General features: G+C 32.7%; 1 protein-coding gene across 4 annotated transcripts in view; it reads left to right on the plus strand.

Annotated features, from left to right (window-relative positions):
• Positions 1-20,330, plus strand: part of FBXW7 (F-box and WD repeat domain containing 7) — a 198,575-nt gene that overhangs the window by 50,420 nt on the left and 127,825 nt on the right. For 3 of the 4 annotated variants that reach the window (XM_072975603.1, XM_072975593.1, XM_072975613.1), the window contains exon 2: positions 6,012-6,059. The exons of the other annotated variant lie outside the window; for it this stretch is intronic. The gene's annotated coding sequence lies outside the window, so the exon portion shown is untranslated. The remainder of the gene's footprint in view (positions 1-6,011; positions 6,060-20,330) is intronic. 4 annotated transcript variants of the gene reach the window in all.

Below are 20,330 nucleotides of genomic sequence, written 5' to 3' on the forward strand. Positions count from 1 at the left end.
GTCCATTAGGGGACATAGTAAAGTCTATTTTGTTTATATTGTCGTGATTTTCTAAGGTCTTGCTTTTTGTTGCATTTAGTGGTGTGGTCTAGTATGGTCTAGTCTGTTAAAGGGAGAGTCACGTACTAATAGGATAAACACTGTTTATCAGAGCGTCAGTTTTACTTAAAGAGTTGGAAAAAAGAAGTGAAAGAAAATATTTTAACTTTTTTATAAGATTGGCCCTTAAATCCTAAATACTTTATAGCCAATGGGGTAATAGGAAAGGATACTGGGATTCAGAATACTTGGTTCTAGATCCCTGCCTTTTACTAACTACGTATATTATTTCAAATAAATACTTTGGGGCTTTTGTTTTCCCCATTTGTTAAATAGTGTTGATAGATTTGATTTTGTAGAACCTTTCTTTTTTTCCCCTCAGTTATTGTAACATTCTTTTACTTATTTTTTTTTTTAAACTCAGTTTGAACAGTATAGTCTTAGGGATTATGTGAGATGTTAGGACTCCATAAGGTTTTAATTTATTGCAGAATTTGCCAGTTGCAGATACCAAGGTGGGCAGTAGTTTATGTTTTTCTAGGTAAAGTGTTTTGTTTTAAGGGATTTAGAATTCTCACAGTGGTTGTATGTCACTACAGTAAGATGATCAGCTGGGGCTTGTGTTGATTTAAGGAGTATGAAGGCGGTAGTGAAATATATGACACAGGCTTACTGAGAAGTATGTTGTAAAAATTGGTAATTGACAAGAATTTTGAGGAATTTGGAAATATTTGTAAGGTTTGTGGAAATATTGAAGAAAAATGATGAGAGCATACTTTATAAAGGTGTAATTGTGTAGTGAAAAGGATTATAAGAATGCAGATAAGTTGTACTGAAACTTATGTTCTGTAGTGTTTTGGTAACTAGGGCAAATAAGATATTTTGAAAGTACCATGAGTTTACTTTTTTAATTTGTTGGTAGTGTTTATGAGACTGTCATCAGAACATTGAGGGATTCCTTTCAAAATGTTTGAGGTATTGTGTAAGCATTCATTTGCAGTTTTGTAGGAATGAGACAAGAAGCTTGAGAGGGTGAATACTGAGTGCTGTGCCTTCTTTGTTAAAGAAATAGAAATGCAGCATGAGATTTTTAAAGTAAAAATTTACATCTTTTATAAAAAATTCTGTTAGTGTGAAGTTTTTCGAAGACATGTGAAGTATAAAATAGGATTCAGTTCCCTATAAGGTAGGGGTAAACTGTTCATTTGGAGTGGGTTGATTTGTGGAATATTGTAATTAGGCTAAATTGAATGGGTGATGGGCAGTTTGAGAAGTGATTTCCAATGCTTTGTTCCAGATAATTCAAGATCTGATATTGGTGTAACAGCTTACAACTCTTTTTTTTTTAATTGAAGTATACTTGATTTATAGTATTGTGTTAATTTCTGGTATATAGCTTAGTGATTCATGTATACATACTATGTCTTCCTTTTTCTATTCTTTTTCATTATAGGTCATTACAAGGTGTTGAATATAGTTCCCTGTGCTATATGTAGGACCTTGTTGTTTATCACAACTCACATCTCTTGACTAGCTGAGACTCTGCTTTTTAAATATTCTTTGCCAGTCTGGCTGTAACTTTTCCACCTTCAGAATTAAAATAGAAAACAATAAAAAATAACAATATTGAGGAAATAAATCACTAGCTCTATTTAAAGATGCTAGTTTTTCCAATATCAGTATTCACATGGTTACCATTCATGAACAATCATTATCAGATTTATTGCTGAGTAAACAGTGTGTAGTCCCTAAAATTCATGTGCATCTTTTGTTTTAGGTTACTTCCTTACCTGCTTGCATCCTAATCGGTCTTTTTAAATCTTTAGTGTATTACTAGAAACCATAAAGTTAGATAAGTTGCCTAGCAAACCTGTGTCTAGTTCTTTAGATTTGGGATGGGATCTGTTGACTCTGTTGACTCTTCTTCAAAATAGACCCTAAATTGTGATCCTGGTCCTTCTCTTAAGTATATGCCTTGTTTTGGTGAGATGTGTGACTTTTGGGGTGGTCTCCCTCACATTCAGTCAGTTGATCTTTTTATTTTAGGTAAGGTAAGACAAACTTCTCTGAAGGGAGAGTCCCCTCCCCACCATATGTTCTAAAGTGCCCTTCAAGTTAACAATTTTGTTCATTTCAAAAGTTGTCCAAAGTGGAAACTGAAAGTCTTAAGTTGTTCTTAGTGAAAATATGCAATTTAGAAAGATAATTACCTGAATTAGAATAAGCAGCTGCTTGAGAGTGGGTTGACTGATGAAAAAAATCAGTTTTATGAAAATGTGGCTTCAGTACCTTATGTCTCAGAACTGCAACCAAATGATTGGCTACTTTCAAGTAGAAGCTTGACAAATGTCTGGCTGATTGGAAGTTTGGAGAAATCTCTACCAGGTCAGACTCATAAGTAAAACAACCCAAGACTGAGGAAAGTTATGGTGAGATTTTCATGAGTTGTGTAAAGTTTGTTGAAAGGATGCTCAGCCTCTGAGAATTGTTCAGGGAATTGACCTGTTGGGGCCTGTGCCATTCTGTTCCTCTGAACATGGTCTCAGAGGCTTAAATGACAGAAACATCCCACAGCTCAAGACAAATAGGCTGTCGTGAGTAATAAGACTGGTTTCCATCAAGGATAAAAGTGTTCAAATCTGATCAAATAATGATATTATTTAATTTAGAGAGAGGAAGTTAGATTTAAAGTAGTTATTAGATAAATATAATGGAAAAACAGATAAAAGGATATTCAGATAGAACTGTTTCTATTTTGAATAAAGAAGGCAGTATTGTTAAGTATTAACCTAAAATTTTTTAGATATGTAAGAATGTTTATTTGGGAGCCTTTTCTTCAAAGGGTTATTGATATTTTAAAGTCTTAAGATTTTCTAAGCAGCAGGGTGAAGTATTGTGCCTTAAAGTTTTTATGAATGCCTGGCTTGTCTATCTGATTGCTTTTAAAATCAATTTCTGTGTTAGCTATTAACACTTTTAGTATCTGCGTGATAACACATTTGTAAACCTAACTTGAGCCTATGTAGAACAGGCATTCGCAAGACTTTCTGCAAAACCTTTTCTGCTATTAAGAGAAAATCATATATGCAGATACTAACTAATATATATATATAAATAGATAAGCAACAAGTCCTACTGTATATATAGCATAGGGAACTATATTCAATACCTTGTAATAGCTTATAATGAAAAAGAATATGAAAAGGAATATACATACTTGTATATAACCACTGTGCTATACACAAGAAACTAATACAACATTGTAAACTGACTATACTTAAATTAAGAAACAGAGGTGAATTGTATCATATATGAATTGTATCTCAATAAAACTGCTTTTTAAATAAGAGAAAAGAGAAAATCATAAGGAATCCCTTCTTGGTAAAATTTATATTTACATTGAAACTATTCTTAAACTTACTAATGCAAAATAGCCAGACATATTTAATTAACCTTTATGCAGTCTATAGAAATAAATTGAAATACATTGTTAGGAGATTCAGATTTTCAGATTACTGTGTTACAGATTATTAGTACAGTGTCCTGGAGTTATTTAAGAATAACTTAAGAGAAGTGATTTTTCATCTATTTTATTTTTTTTAAATTAACTTCTAAAATAATTGAGGTGTAATTTATATACAGGAAAGTGTAGATAAACTTTTCTAGGTTGATGAACTTTTACAAAGTGAACACAACTTTGCGACCGTAACCTAGATCAAGATATCAGCTCCTCTGAAGCCTCCCTGTGTCCTGTCCCAGTCAAATAACCCGTTCACCCCAGCGTTAACTACTGTTCTGACTTTGTGGTCAGAGATTAGTTTGGCTTGTTTTTTAATTTAATAGAAACAGAATTTATATACATGCTCCCCCCCATACCCCTAGTGCTTTCATACAGCATTCTGTTTGTGAGATGTATCCTATTTTGTGTGTGGCATTAGTTTTCTCATTTTCATTGAGGTTTAGGATACTATCATAAGAATATACTGCAGTTTCTCTGTTCTACTGCTCATGGACATTTGGGTTATGTGCACTTTGGGGCTCTTTAAATAACGCTGCTATGGTAAATCTTATACATAACGTTCCCTCCACATGCGTACACATTTCTTTCTATCGATTGTGTACCCAGGAGTGGTATTATTTAGTCGTTGGGTAAGTGTATTTTCACCTTATACTAAATAGATACTTTCAGTTTTCCATACTGGTTGTATCAATTTACATTTCTACCTGCAGTTACGAGAATGCCATTTGCTGCATATGTTCTATTACACTTGGTATTCTCTTTTTTTGATGAAAAACTAATCATTTTGATGGGTAATAGAATCTTACTGTTTTGTTCATCTGTATTTTCCTGAGGATTAGTGATGTTGAACACCTTTCCAACATGTCTATTCGTTTTTGAAATTATCTTTTGTGAAGTTTTATTTGGTCTTTAGCATATCTTAAAAATTGAGTTGTCTTTTTCTTGGTGATTTAATGTTGTTTTTTTAAAAAATATTTTATATATGAGTCTTTTGGACATGTGCATTGTGAATATCTTCTCCTACTTTGTAGCTGGCATTTTCATTTCAAGAACACAATTTTTAATGAAGTCCAGTTTGCTATGTTTATCTTTGTCTTGTTTGAGAAACTGTTGCCTACCTCTAAGTCATGATGGTATTTTCCTGTCATCTCACAGCTTTATTGTTTTAAACTTTATTGTTTGGGTCTCTTAACATACTTTTTTTCTTCCCTCCTTTTCCATGGCCTGTGGATGGCTGTGATTCATTTGATTTTGATTTTAATAGTAGTAGAGATAGAAAATCTATCGGTATGACTTACCCATAAAAAATGTTTTTATTTTATTTTTATATATGGTATTGTAACTTCTGCATGGCAACGTCTTCTGCTAGTTAAAATAGATGATTTTTTTTTATTCTGTTGATTCTTTTAAAGGAATTTAAAAACTTTTTTTTCTGACTCTATAAAAAGTGGCAATCAGTTTTACTATATATACTATGTCATATTCTGTCTTGTTTTGTTTTTGGGGAGTCATAGTATGATGTCTTAAAGACATTGGGTTGTGCAGTCAATGGCAGCTATATATAAGCAGATAAATGAATCTCTATAAGGCTTGGTTTTGTAATTTACAGAATGGAGAGTAAATAAGGTGATTTTTAAAAGTGTATGTAAGTTTTTTCAAATCTTGAGCAATGTGCCTGGCAAACCATAAGAGCTCTGTAGTATTTAATGCTTTATTCTTGAATTTTTGAACTTTGTTTTGAAGGTTATTTTGACTTGAAACTTGACTAAAAGGATGTGTACTCCGTTTATTACAAAATTATTTACAGTAAATTTTCTAAGTAGTAAAATTAATTTGTTTATGCATTTCTTTTTATTATAGGTAAAATATTTTAATTTTAATTAATTTTTAATTCTAGTATCAACAGGGTGGATTTTAAAGTGTTTCCTTATGTTAATTTTTAATAAAATAGAGTAACTATTTTGTAAACTATCTTTCTATTTCATTGTCTCTACTTTAACTCTGTAGATGCTACAGTTACGTTGTCTAACTGCTACTTAAAAGATGGTAACCAGATACCAGAATGTAGAGTATGACAATGTATGTTGATGGTTAGGAATAATTTAACATATGAATGCTTTTCTAAGACCCTGTAAGCATGCTATTGTCTTGGTCTGTAATTTTGAGATCTGATTTTGTTACAGAGTTCACTCTTTTTGTAGTCTAGTAAACTGCCAATATCTTGATAATTCATTAGCTTTTCCATATGTGGCATATAAAATTTCAATAATTTGTAGGATTAGGAAAGATTTTGTTAATCATTTGCCAAAGTTCAGAACATACTTTGGATTTTAAAGTAGTGTGAAAAAAACAAATTGTCATTTACTGAGATTCTTGGATAGATTTTACATATCAGGGGTAACTTCTGAAGTTGAAAAATTATTCCTTATGTATTTATTTTTTTATTATTTAGGGAGTCTCAACCATCAGTGGGATTTTTAGAAGGATATCTAAGTATTTGGTAAGTACATATTCTCCGTGCTAAACCCCTTGCATGTTACTTAAGTTTATGTGTATGTTATATTAATGATATTTACAATAATAGCCAGTGTAAATTACAATTATTTATATTTCTTTTAAGTTTTACCTAGTCTGGAATTTTCTTCTCTTCATACTTATTCTGATCTTCTTCTGGTTCTTTCTACATATTATGTCAAGAAAATTCTTCTAGTGTGCAGCCAAAGTATTAAAAGTGTTCAGAGAAAGAAATAGTCTTGGGGGACAGAAATGCTAATACTTTGTGGATGAAACAGGATTTTCCCTACAGGAGAGTTTTGTTTTTGAACAGTTTGGATTAGCTGTCGATACTAATACACATACTTTTTTTGCTTTAATCCTTATGTGAGGTCCCGTTTGTCACAATAAGCCCATGTAAAGACTGATCAGACTCTGTGCTGTTTCTGAGCTACTCCGCTTTCTTTGTAATAACATTATAATATGAAAATTTGATACATGCCTGTAGTTAAGAATTTCATAAACTTTTGATTTCACTTAGGTAGTACTTTTACTGTTTTATTTTTGAGTGAAAGTAGGAGAGTTAATCTCAGAATGTGTTTTTCTTCACTATATAATGTTTTAGACTTGTGTACTGGGGTGATTCATAGGTATAACAAGGTTTCAGTTAATAATAATAAATTTAAAAATTATTAAATATACCTCAACAATGAGGGGAAAGTACTGATGCATTGACTGTTAACCAAGTTGCATTAATGTAGTTTTTTGATTAATATAGTCAATAAAATATCTTTAAGGATGAATACATTTATTTGATTACCTAAAGGAAATCTCCTAGATACAATAAATGTTAATAAGTCTTGATGTCTTTTATTATGCTTTTTAATGTGTTTGAAGCAATAAATATTCAACCAAATGATAATTCTAAAATTCTGTAATAATCATAGATGATGTAGGTATTCAACAATTATATTACACTGTTTACTATATACTTATAATAAAATGTAACGTTTTTAGGAGCAAATGATGTTACAGAAATCTCTTAAACAAGTTTTTACTACTTTAAAATGCAGTGACTGATTCCTGGAGATACATTAAGTAGAAAGAGTAACTTACTGCCATATTTTTCCCTCATTGATACAGATACTTGAGTTAGTATGAGGGAAGCAGTCATCTTTGCATTACATATGTTTGTGACATATATTTTATTTTTGCAAATATACTCATTTTTAATGACTCCTTTGAGATATATAGCTCACATACCAGAAGATTCATCCCTAAGTGTACATTTAAGTGGTTTTTATTATATTCAGAGTTGTACAATCATCACTACTATCTGGTTTCAGGCACTCCTTCCCCCAACACTTCTCCCCACCCTCAACCCCACCAGCATCCTAGGTAACCACTAATATACTTTTCCTAAGAATTGCCTCTTCTGGACATTTCTTACAAATGTAATCATACAATATTTGGGTTTTTTTTTTTTGCATCCGGCTTCCTTCACTTAGCATAATATTTTCGAGATTTACTCACATAGTAGCATGATGTATCATTCAATATTATGGCCAAAAAATCTTCCATTGTATACCACATTTTGTTTATTCATTCATCAGTTGATGGATTGTATCTATGTTTTGGCTATTAGGAATGTTTCTGCAATGAACATTCTTGCAGATGGTTTTATGTGTACTTATATGTTCATTTCCTTTGAGTGTATATTTATAGGGGGTAAATTTATAAGGGGCGGTTAGTATAGTAACTGTGTTTAGCTCAAGAAACTATCAAAATGTGTGCACTATGTTATAATCTCACCATAGTATATGAGGGTTCCAATTCTCCCCTCTCTCACAGACATTGATTGTTATTATTGGTGGTTTTTTTTTGTATTTTAGCCATCCTGATAGATGTGAAGTGGTATTTCATTGTGGCTTTGGTTTTCATTTCCATAATGACTAATGATGAGCATTATTTCATATGCTTATTTACCATTTACATATGTTTTTTGGAGAAATGTCTGTTCGGATCTTTTGCCCATTTTTAAATTAGGTTGTCTTTTTATTGTTAAATTGTAAGCATTCTTTATGTGTTCTGGAAACTAGCCCTTTATGAGATAATACGATTTGCAAATACTTTCTCCCATTCTGTGCATTGTCTTTTCACTTTCTGGTGTCCTTTGAGGCACAAAAGTTTTAAATTTTGATGAAGTCTAATTTATCTCTTTTTTGTTGCTTGTACTTTTGGTGTCATTGCAGATTTATTTTAAAATACATATTCATTGATAGTCTAGGTTTGTGACAAGGTTTTAATGATCACAGGACTATAAAGCATTGACATTTCCTGTGTTTGACAGCCAAACCCCAAAGGAAGCAATTATCCTTGTATTTGTGCTTCAGTTCCTCAGCTAATTGTTTTAAGCAAAACATTATGTTTTGATCCCATGTGTTGCCATGAAAACATCAGCTGTGTGTGATATGTTTATTGACATTAGTCTTACAAATTCATGCTTAATTTTTTGGACTGGAGAAGAACTTAATACTTTAGTTATCATGGCATTCATTGCATATTTGATTTCATACCTTAATAAGCCATTGCATTTTAGGCCAAGAATATTATCAGAGTTCTTTTTTATTTTTCTTATGAAGAGAAAATAGATTTGATTAATCTTACTGATTTTAATCTTGTACAGGTTATTTGTAGTCAGTGACCTGTTGATGTTTTTGTAAACCTGCATATGAAATATGTCTATTTTTCTTTTACTTTATTAGGTATGTGTCTTTTTAGTTTTTATGGGACCATTTTAGTTTCTTATTTTTTACATTATGTGGCTTTTTATCAATTGAAGGCATGTTACAGAATGTATTGGCCTATAATGCCTAATTTAGTTTTTTAGAGAAATGGCATGTAGCAATGGGATGTTACTACTTTTAGTAGCATCGGCTTTCTGTGTAAGGGGTAAGGGGTTGTAATACAGTGTAATAAATACATTTTTATTGGAGAAGTTTACTTTTGTATCTTTCATGTTATCTAACAGTATTCTGTATAAATTTCAAGTAACCAAAAATCTATTTTAATGAAATTTTATAGAGTCAAGATCATTGATATTTTTCTCACTGATTTTAAATCCAGTGTCCATTGGTTAACAGTCACTTAAGTGCCCATTGGATGAGTGAAATTGTTCTTCACATTGACGTTTTTATAGTTTGTCTTATATTATCCGTGGACATTTTGCAATGGAAAAGAAGATAAAAACTGACATCTCATTCATGGTGGTGTTAAATTTTCAATTGTGATAAAAAAAAATTAAGGAAAAGATTTAGCTGAGTTACCTCCTCCTATGGTTGTATGTCAAATGTGGTAATTAAGAGGATTTTGATGACCTGTTTATGGCTGAATTAAGGCAAAATGGCTTTTGTGCACTCTTCTGTCTCCTTTCCCTTCTCTTGTTCTGTGTGCCTCCTAACACAATCATTGAATATATATTAGTTCTCTTTGAGTATTTGTATTTGAAATGGGAGTTTAAGATTAGGAGAGACCTCTTTTTCTTACAAGGGTAAAGAAGGATTACCCTTTAGTTAAAGCAGTTTGTCCTTAAAGACAGTAGCGGTCGGCTTATTCTCTAGGTGGCAGCTTCTCAGCACGTGGACTAGAGTTTGCCACTCCGCTGATCTGTCTTGCACCTTGGAGATATTGGTCGGGGTGGTAGGGATAGAACAGTGAAACTGTTCTTCATTGAAGAGTCTTTCACATTACTTTCTAATCTTACTTGGGAAAGCTCAGCTGGACTTGAATTATTCGGAATGTCACCCTATTTTTTGCACAAGTGTCTGAAAGCTATTGCACAGTAGTATTGATTCTTGTTTCTCCCAGTACAGTTACTGCAGTAACCACCTCATGCAGAGAAGTTTTCCTAAAGGCTTTTCCTTCCCTTTTTAAGTGAAAAACTTAATCCAGATTAACTCACATTCATTCTGGTAGCCATCTCCATTTTATTCTTATTATCCAAGATTTCCATTCTCCTGATCGTTCTTCAGAGATTTCCCAGTCTATTCATCTAAAGAACTACAACTGTGTATTTCTTCTGTTTTATTCCCTGCTTGTGGACTGCCTAGCGTTGCTAGAGTTTTATCAATTTTCTGTCTCAAGAGGTTCCTAGTATGAATTCACATTTTCCCTCCTAGTTTAGCTTCAGTGTTTCTTGGTCTTTATCTCGTTTTGATCTTCTATTTCATTCCACATTACTAATTATTTGGAACCTTTCCACTCTCCTCCATGACCAGTCCTGTCCCTATTTCTCTTATTCTTTTTTCATTTCATATTTAAACTTTCTTTCTTCAGTCTAACTTTACTCAAAGAATATAGTATTTTTATTTCTTTTGAAAGCTAACATCTGTATCCTTAATCTCAGTCCCCCTTTCCTTCTCTGGAACCTTGTTGTTTTCACTTATTCTCCCTTTTATGCTCCATGCTGGGTTCTCTGTCTTATCACACTTCATCTGGAAAAATACCTTCTGCTCTTTCCCTGTCCTCCTATTAAACAGCGAGCTTGTTTGCTTTATAGTCGACTCTAGGTGTCCAGTTTCTCAACTCTTACTCAGCTACCTTCTGCAGTTAATACTGGTGTTCTGCTTCCTCAAATGAAAGTAAACCACTTTTTCTCATCTACCCAGGTAGATAAGGCATTGGTTAGGCTGATGATAGAATGAATGCTCTGTATCATCTCTAAGATAAGACTGAGTTCCAGTTGCTAATCTGTGTCTTTTCTTTTCTCCTCCTGTCCTACCTTTTTCAGCATTTGGTGTTTTGCTTCTCTTTAACATTCACTTCTCCCATGTTTTCTGTGGTAGTCTACTTCAATGGTTTGTCTACTACTTCTCCAACTAAATGTTCTCTTTGTTCTTGCTTTTTTTCCTTTATATACCCCTTATGTATTAATGGGGTTGAAGCTTTGCTCCTCCTCATTATGTATCATTTCTAGGAGGTGGTCTCTGCTTTCATTATGTAAATTACCACAAATTTGTGATGATTCACAAATGCCACATTTTGCTTCATTACCTATTTTACCTCAGTCATTATGTCTTAAGCACACCAAAATTATCTCTCAGGCTGAAAAATTTGTCTTGTACAATGCTTGATAGATGCATGGAACTCAGTAAATACTTGCTGAATCAGTGAATGAACTCACCTGCATCTCCCAGTCTGTTTCTTTTGTTCTTTTTCAGGTAATGATTTTAACCCTTCATCTATTCTCATATCACAGCCCTATAGCATCTTTGACCAACTCTTGTCTACACTTGTTAATATCAATTACCATATTTTGATCCTACACTTAAGTAGTGAGGCAGGTGATATTCCCATTTGCAGATGGTAAAAATAAGGATCACAGAGATTGTGATTTGTTTATGGCTTCACAGGTAGTGGTGGAGTTGAAAATTAAAATTAGGTTTCTTACCACATGTTTTCTGGTTTTCACAGAAAACATTCTTTCTAATGATAAAAGCACTATGATGGATAAGGAGTTATTCTCAGTGTACTATGTGAGTTAAGGGAGAGAAAACTGAAAGGTGGGAGTACTTAAAAATCTTGCATAATGAGACGAAGTCCTTAATTTGGTGGAAGGAATGAAAATCAAGGATGTGAGAAGTTTGTCACTGACCATTCATAGAATTTTGACATCCAGTAATGATGCAGTGATGCCACTAAAGCAGTTGAGTAAACCATCCCTCAGCTAACAGTAATAAAACCTGGATAAAATATTGAAAGGAAAACTCTATTTAAAAGCAGCAGAAAATGACCATAAGGAGGCAGAAGCCAGATGAGAAGTTATCCTTTAAAGCTTGCAACTACAATGTGTAAGAATTGTATGTTTGTGGCTCTCTTGCCTTTGGGTGCATTCCTGCCTCCTGTAGTACCAGTGGCACCGGACAAAAGTTAGGCGAGCCACGCAGCTGTACATTTATTGAGGGAAAACCTAGAAGCAAGTGGACCATTGAAGAGGCTCAGGTTCCTCATGTGAGGATTCAACCAACCGTGGATTGTGTAGTACATATTTAGAGAGAAAAATCCGTAAGTGAATCCATGCTGTTCAAATCCATGTTGTTCAAGTGCCCACTGTATATTTTTATTAATTAAAGAATTACTGATGATTAAAGCAAAAATTAAAATACTGTGTTGTTAGGTTTATAATGTATATATGAAAACAACAGCACAAAGTTGGTGATATCCCGGGCATAATTTGTATTTCTCTGATGTCAATGTTGAGCATCTTTTCATGCGTTTTTGACCACTTGGATATCTTCTTCAGTGAAGTATTTCATCAAGATTTTAAGAATTAACATATTACTCTGTGCTTAATATAACATGTCGTAATAAGATAAATTGACATACTAAACAATATTTAGTCTTCTAATTTATGAACATGGTATATCTTTAGGTTGTTTTTTAAATTTCTCTGAGTAATGTGTGAGAGTTTTTTTTTAAGGTAATTAAAAAACTGAACTCTGTACTCATTAAGCAATAATTTCTCATTTCCCTCTCTCCCTGGCTCTTGTAATATCTGATCTACTTTCTGTCTGTATGAATTTGCCTTTTCTAGATATTTTATATAAGTGGAATCATGTAGTACTTGCCATTTTGTGTCTGGCTTATTTCACTGGGTATAATGTTTTCAAAGTACATCTAAGTTGGAGCATGCATCAGGATTTCATTCCTTTTTATGGCTGAATAATATTCCGTGGCAATATTCCACAGTTTGTTTATCTGTTTGTCTGTTGGTGGACACTTGGGTTGTTTCCACCTTTTGGTTATTGTGAATAATGCTGCAGTGAATATGGGCGTACAAATGTCTGAGTCTTCTTTTCAGTTCTCGGGTGTATACCTAGGAGTGTAATTGCTTGGTGACATGGTAATTCTGTTTAGCTTTTTGAGAAGCTGCCAAACTGTTTTTCATAGTGGCTTCACCATTTTACATTACAGCAATTTACAAGGGCCAAGGTTATAGTTTCTCCCCATCTTCATCAATACTTGTTTGTTTCCCCTACCACCACCCACCCTTTTTTAACCCCTTAACAGAGGCACTGGAGATTGAACATCAGTATTTTTTATTTCCTGTCTGTAGTAACTTTTGGGGGCAGATTTCTTACGATTTTCTTATAAACAGTCATGTGAACAGAGACAGTTATACTTCCGTTTTGATCTGTTCGCTTTCTTTTACCTTTTTATGTTGGATTTCTATAGTATAATATTGAATATAAGTAATGAGAGCAGACATTCTTGCCATATTCCCAAACGTAAGGAGAATATATTTGGTATTTCATTATTAAATATGTTTTTAGCCATAGGACATTCACAGATACTCTTTATCTGGTTGAAAAAAGTTCTTCGCTGAATGATTTTGTTTGTCTATTTTTAATCATTAATGGTATTTGATTTTGTCACTGACTTTTGCATCTGTTGCTATGATCGCGTAGGTTTTCTGTTAAAACTATTAATGTGGTTGAATTACATTAATTATTTTTCATGTTAACTCAACCCTGCATTCCTAGATAAACTTTGTTAGGATGTATTATTATTTTTATATATCACTGGATTTGATTCGCTAAAAAATTTTGTCAAAACTAGAAACAGTCTTCTTTTCCTCTATTTTGTGTAATACCGACATAATGTTTGTATACCAGACACATAATTTGTATAGGTCTGGCATATGTTTTCCTTAACTATGTGATAGAATTCACCAGTGAAATCATCTGGGTCAAGAGGTTTTTTTGAAGGAAGGTTTTGGACTTAGGATTTTTTTATTCTTCCTGGGTTTATTTTTTATGGGTAGGTCAGTTATTTTAGTAACTGATGCTTACATGGTTAATCCATTTTTCTCTTATGTAATCTGATTATTAGACTGGGTTTCTTCTCTTTTTTCAAATAGTAGTTTTATTCATTTGGTTTCTTTGAGTTAGTTATGCTGATGAAGAGAGTTCCATTTGTGTATATAGTGATTAAAAATGTATATATATATATATAGATTGTCTTCTGTTCATCCATATGTCATGTAGGTTTTGAACTTTTTTCTTCTTTATTTTAATATTTTTTGGGTACTAAAGAGGATTGTAATTCACTGTAGTTCTGTACTTTGGAGTTCTTATAATAGCTGTTTGTTTGTGTGTGGGTAGTCCTGTTTTATATTCTTGCCAGGGAAAACTTGATTTTGTTTGATTTAAGATCTGGTGGATGTCATCCCCCCCCCCCCCATACATTTACTGCTACCCCAGCACAACCTTGTATATAACAAGAACAAATTTCTTTCCTAAGTCACCAATCAGGTTTTGAGCCTACTAGTGTGACTGGAACTTTAATTTTAAAGTCAGGCAGGTTCTAATCCTGCTTCTCTCACTTATCTTTCTCACCGTGGATTTAGTAACACTTTGATTATATTCTCTGTACTTTCTTACGGATCCGTTCCTTATGTTCTGTTAAGCTTCTTGAAATTTGTAATTTTTCTTTCTTCCCCTAATGTTACATAAGATTTGAATTCCTAGGACAAAACTCTGTTAATAGTGGGTAATTCTTTTAATTTTACCACTTCTTTCTCGTACTCAGTTATGTAATTATTGCCCTGCAGATATCTGAAAAGATGTTTTAACATAAATTTGAAGGTTTTTGTAGGTATAATTAGCAGGTAATTTGTTTGGTTTTGGCTAAAATAATCTGAGTTGGGGATATATTTCATTTAATTTGGATGTAGTGGTGTATACTTATATGAAGATCATTCATGACCATGTATAGTTAAATTATTGCTAGCTGTCCCATTGTAGGAATGTGTTCCAGTAATGTCCAGTGGCTCTAGACATCATGACAGGAATGTATAAGGCTAGAGGCCATATACAGTATGAATGTATCCTCTGATGGCCATTTCTAGAAGTGTGAGTGCACTGCTATTGGTAGCAAAGGATAAACTACTTTGAAATGTACAGAATCAGAATCAAGTCTGTGGAAACATTTTCAGATACGTATCTAATACTGTAAGATTGGGTTTTCATCCTACTCATTCAAAATATTGGTACTCCTATATAAAAAAAATTGATAATACAATGTATATAATCGTACATGCACCAAATGTTTTTTTTCTATTTTAGTGGAAATAGTATATTTTATAAAAAATTAAAATAGGTGATTTCATCTGCTTATCAGTACACTTTAGTGAAAGAAATATGAAATGATAGACTTAGGATTTGGAAGTATGTTAAAGGTGTTTTCTTTTGTCATAGTTACATTTAAAAATTAAGAAAAAATCAGATTAAAATTAATGGCGTATGAAACAAAAATGATTTACAGATGTGCTTTGAGTAATTAGAAATTATTCTGACATTGCAAAGTGAATTGTGACATAAAAATGTTCTGATCATACAAAAGCAGTAATTCATTTAGGAAGAAAAAATAAATTATAAACAGAAGTAATGAATAAGCTCTTGGTTTTTTGATAATCCCATTTATGAAAAAGATTGAATCATGAAAATAGTGGAAAAATATTTAAATGACTTACTTATTTGAAACCAAATTCTCTTATCAGTGAACACAGCATAAAACTTACAACACACAAAGAATGACATTGATGATTGGTTAACGAATGTCATAAATTTAGGGTGTATAAGATTAGTTATTGTGCGAGAAAAAATTTGAATTGAAATCTTAAGTTTATACATGAAAAAGGCTTGACAGAGAATCCTCATATTTGTCAACACTCTCAAAAATTTACATGACATTACCATAACAGATTGTGAAATGAAAAGTTTCTAAACTTTGAATAATAAGAAATAAATTTTAATCAGCTATGCTAGAGGAAAGACTAAATTATCCACCTAATTTCTGTATAAGAAACATTATAAAAGCTTGTCACTTGAAAGTTGAACAAAGAATGCACCCAACAAAAATATATAGGAGCTATGGAATAACAGAATTGTGTCAGATATTTAATTAACACAAATTTTATTTGATAAATGTTATCCATAAAATGGATTTATATATGGCATTTGTCAATCTTTTAAAATTAGTATTTTATCTTTTCTTTAATTCAAATATGTATCAACTTTCATTTCTAATTTTGTATTTGTAATTTTGTATTCTTTCTTTTAAATCCTTCAGTTTTTAGAAACTTCAGGCCCCTCAAAACTTAAATGTGCCCCTGTTAAGGGGACGGAGCACAGATGCAAGTGGTGTCTGACTTGATTGGTGGAGGATGGTTTAGAGAGACTGTCTTTCTGAAGAGGTGGCACTTGAACAAAGATATGATTAAAGTCATGGAGAGAACTTCTGAGGATTTGTCGGAAAGAGCAATTCAAGTAGGAGTACTGTGGGTTTAAATGCCTTGTTGGAAATAAGTCTGCTATGCTTATTAAAAGGAGGCAACGAGGTTGGAGCCCAGGGGCTGGAGATGAGGTTGAAAAGGAGAGCAATTATATACTTAAAGCAATTAAATATGGCCTGGATAAAAATTTAAGCAATTTAGATTTTGATTCTAGTTATAATAGGGTTACCATTGGCGAATTTTTCACATTTTCAGACTGGCAGTGAAACTTTTTTCAAGTGCTGATTTAAGGACACAGTCTCCTTTCATCTTTTAGGTCTATTATCCTGTTGAGCTTAGTTATCATGTTCCAACTATATTGGGAAGGAGAAATAACCTGCATACTTGCTCTCTTAAAATACCCAATGCAGGAGGGTAGTCGTTGTTTCTAAAAATCATTTTCCTTTGATGAGAACTGAGGTGTAATTGTAAGGGAGCCATGTGCCCTGTTACACTGCTGTTATTGTGAAAGGTAAGAATGAATTTTGATTAGAAAATTTGGTGTCATTGCTACATTAATACTTAGATATTAGGACCTATGATCTGATCTAATCTAACTTTTACTTAGTATTCCATGTTAAGGTTATACTATAGTTTAATGTTTAACCAGTCTCTAGATTAACATAATTTTGAGATTCTTGATATCATAGGCAAGCCTGTAACAAGCAACCTTCTTATGTCTCCTTGAACATTAGGGTAGCTAACAAAAAGAGTATAATTGCTGTATAATAAGCAGTAAACAAATATAATAGATACTGTGAAATTATCCTTCAAGTGTTATCTCATCAGTGGACGAGTGTGTCTACCTCTCCAGTAATACTTGATGTTGTTTTTGATAATCTTAACTCAAAAATATTTTCTCATTGTTTTGATTTGCATTTTCTTAATTATCAGTGAGGCTAAACATCTTTGTGTAAGCTTTTGATAGTTGTTTCTACTGTGAATTATCTATATATTCCCATTTTTTCTATTAAAATTATTTTTTCAAAAATATAATCTGGTTATTATTTTAATCCTTTGGATGTTGCATCTGTTTGAAAAACATTTTCCAAATTTGTTGCCAGTTAAACATTTTTTTAAATGGTGTTTTATTTTGTATACAGTGTTTTCTATATTGTTTCAATATAGGAATGGAAAATTTCGATAAATTGTAATACTGGTTCCAAACTACTCTGTGGAAGCAAATAATACATAGATTCTATAGATTAAAAGCTTTTTGATTTAAAAAAAGTTTATTTTCTCCTTTTTGTGTAAAACTTTTCAGATCTATAGTTGAGAAAATAGTACAATGAATACCTGTATACTCTTCACTTAGACTCAATCAGTTGTTAATACTTTGTTACTATTTTGCCACAGTGTTTTCACTCTGTGTATCTCTGTTTCTATTCATATCCATATCTTCATTTCCATATACACACATAATCTGCTTTTGATATACATTTAGAAAGTAAGTTTTGAACAAACAGGTTACCAGAGGGGAGGAGGTGGGTGGAGGAAAGAACTAGGTGAGGGAGATTAAGAGGTACAAACTCCCAATTGCCAAGTAAATGAGTCATAGGTATGAAGGGTACAGTGTGGGGAATATAGTCAGTAACTGTGTAATATCTTTGTATGGTGACAGTTGACAACTAGACTTATCATGGTGATCATTTTGAAATGTATGGAAATATTGATTTACTATGTTAATAGGAAGTTAATAGGAACAGTGTTGTAGGTCGGTTATATTTCAAAAGCAAACAAACAAACAAACTAACATGGAAAAAGAGATCAGATTTGTGGTTACCAGAGGTAGGGTGTGTGGGGAGGGTAACTGGATGAAGGTAGTCAAAAGGTACAAACTTTTAGTTTTAAGTAAGTACTAGGGATGTAATATACAACATGATAAATATACTTGATACTTCTGTATATTATATCTGAAAATTGTTAAGAAAGTAAATCCTAGGAGTTCTCATCAGAAGGAAGAAAATTTTTTTTCTATTTCTTTAATTTATAATTAAGGAGATGATGGAAGTTCACTAAACTTATTGTGGTAAACGTTTCATTGTGTACATAAGTTAAATCATCATGCTGTACACCTTAAATTTATACAGTGCTGGATGTAAATTATATCCCAATAAAAGTGGAAGAAAAAAGTTTTTTACATTTTAGCACTTAACTGCCAAATACTAAGCATGTGTGATGTAAAAATATGATTTTTAAAAATGTATAACCACTATACCATTATTACACCCATGAAAACTAGCCTTGATTTGATAAAATATAATAATACTGCCCATTTTTGAATTTTCCTAATTACTGCCTTAAATTTTTTATAATCACCATCCCAGACTGCTGCCTGCCCTATCCAGGATCTAATCCAAGATGACTCATTGTATTTGGTTATCATGGTTTTTTTCTCTTAATCTGAAGCACTCTCTTGCCTTCATTTTGTATTTTATGACACTGACTTTTTAGAGAGTCCAACTAGTTGCCTTGTAGAAAATTTCACATTCTCAGAATTTTCTGACTCTTTCCTTATGATTGGATTAGGGTTAAAACATTTTTGGCACTACTACAGCATAGGTGATAGTATATGCTTTTCAGTGTACCACACATACTGGTTTGGTTCATTATTGTTCATGATGAGTTTGGTCATTTTCTCAAGAAGGTGTTGGCCAGATTTTTTTATTGTAAAGCTACTTCTCCCTTATTTATAAGTAACCTGAGGCTGGTACTTTGAGGCCATGTGAATATATTTCCTGCCAAGTTTTCATCCAATGGTTTTATCAACTATTGATGATTCTTGCTTGAATCAGCTTATTGCTCTGAATTTTAATGCTTATGGTATTTAAAAACACAAATTTAAAAAACAGTTGTGGAAGATCAAATTTAAAATGTTAGACACTACTAGTATGTTAACTTGTGCTGTGAAAGTAGCTTTTAAATAAGCATTTCCTGCTGTTCCTTATAAATAAATGTGTTGTCAATGCCCTCCAGCAAAGAGCACCAGGAACACACCTGTGGTTGGACAAGCTGGATTTATTACTTACTGCAGCAAGGGAGAACACGCTGTGGGAAACCATGTGATGTCCCAGTAAGAGGGTGTTGGAAAGGACTTAAAGGGTTTGGGCTTTGGTTGGGTGATTGAGGGACTGGTCCAAGGTAGCAGAGGTCCACTCTGGATTGGGTGCTATCAGAAAGCAGGAACAATTTTATGCTTCGGTGTCTCAGTAAGTCTTATCTATGGGGAGGACAGAATATAGTGAGATTAAAGTTATAATTGTTAAAGCAGCAGCATTCGCTCATACTTTCTGCGAGAGGAGGACGTTTGGTATTTTTGTGGCTTGGACAGTGTTTAGATGTGATTACCAAGCAGTCTTGTTTTCCTGGTCAGAATGGCCATGTCTAATGCTGATGTTCTGTGAAATAGTTTATGTTCAACAGAAGAATACCAAGGCCTGGCTGCTAGTACCAGGCAAGTTCCTGTATATCAGAAGCTGTTTTTCCCTTTCTCAGTGTCATTTGAAAGACAGTTTTAACTCGCAAAGTTTTTTTTAAAAGATGTTTTCCCACTGGATATATTCTGTAGGTAGAGTCGTAAGAATGATGACTCTACTGCATAGGCAAGGGGAGGGAGTGGGCTCAGCTAAATGTGGGTAAGACTCAGATACATATACAGCTCTTGTGTTCTTTTTGTGCTTTGTCAGTAGTGTAAATAGTCACTGTGTAAGTTAACAGATCAGTAAATATCTCAAGCATATTGTTCTACAGGTAATATTAGCCTTATTTAAAATTTAGGGGTATTTTTAGTTTTACACATTTTTAAGGAGCTAACAGTTGTTGGAAACTTATTGATTTAGCTTTGAATTGAAATGTTTCAAAATATCTTACAGAAATTTCTTATTCAGGTACCTGTCTTTATGTATCAGGATCTTCTTGATATAGTCTAATTGAAACAATACCGAA

This window comes from Vicugna pacos, chromosome 2, assembly GCF_048564905.1.
Source record: "Vicugna pacos chromosome 2, VicPac4, whole genome shotgun sequence".
Lineage (NCBI taxonomy): Eukaryota > Metazoa > Chordata > Mammalia > Artiodactyla > Camelidae > Vicugna > Vicugna pacos.